The sequence below is a fragment of the Schistocerca americana genome, chromosome X (genome assembly GCF_021461395.2).
Source record: "Schistocerca americana isolate TAMUIC-IGC-003095 chromosome X, iqSchAmer2.1, whole genome shotgun sequence".
In the NCBI taxonomy this organism is placed as follows: domain Eukaryota; kingdom Metazoa; phylum Arthropoda; class Insecta; order Orthoptera; family Acrididae; genus Schistocerca; species Schistocerca americana.
Window position 1 is genome coordinate 890508691 of NC_060130.1, and position 955 is coordinate 890509645.

At 45.8% G+C, this 955-nt stretch overlaps 1 pseudogene; it reads left to right on the forward strand.

Annotated features, from left to right (window-relative positions):
* The first annotated feature begins 537 nt into the window (after positions 1 to 537).
* Positions 538 to 655, forward strand: LOC124557524 (annotated as a pseudogene).
* The last annotated feature ends 300 nt before the right edge of the window (positions 656 to 955 follow it).

A 955-nucleotide genomic window follows, 5' to 3' on the forward strand; every position in this document is an offset into this window, starting at 1 on the left:
TTGCTATAGTAATTTTTCTTAGACAAAATGATTACTTGCTTCACGTATTATTGTTATTAATCATGAGCTACCCCTTGAACGTTCATTTGAAAATGATTCACTATGGAGCAAGGCCAAATTTGCCGAAAAGTGTACTAAACTGGTGGTTTGTCTCATTAGATTTTGTCGGTCTCTTCTCTCGATCGGTCGGTGCCTCGTGAGTTTTGCCTTTATGTTGGTATCCGGACTTCGGTGAAATTCTAATACCAATTTATTTCGCTCTTTCACTGAAACAGTAACTTCTGTCATTTAGCTTACATATTGGTGTTATGTACTGACGCACTTAAACAAATATTTTCCTTCCATTTTTCTATGGTTTACTGTCTGAATCTGAGTATATAAACTGGATGAAGAAGTCGCATACATTCGTTGTGATCCGAGCTGCCGTTGGATACTTCAAAAGCATCCGTGGTCGACCACAACCTCTATTCCAGCATCCTGACGAACACGTTATATACAGGGTGAAGAAAAATTCGCGCAATCTGATTTCGCAATGCGGGCAACGGCCTTGCCGCAGTGGATATACCGGTTCCCGTGAGATCACCGAAGTTAAGCGCTGTCGGGCGTGATCGGCACTGGGATGGGTGATCATCCAGGCCGCCATGCGCTGTTGCCATTTTTCGGGGTGCACTCAGCTTCGTGATGCCAATTGAGAAGCTACTAGACCGAATAGTAGCGGCTTCGGTCAAGAATGCCATTATAACGACCAGGAGAACGGTGTGCTGACCCCACGCCCCTCCTATCCGCATCCTCCACTGAGGATGACACGGCGGTCGGTTGGTCCCGGTAGGCCACACGTGGCCTGATCCTCACGTACTAGCGACAGAAAAATCTATCTCACAAAATTTCGTCCTGCGCATGTTTCCAGCAGTAAACGGACTTTAAAGAGTGGCTGACTGCAACCCTGTAATCAAAT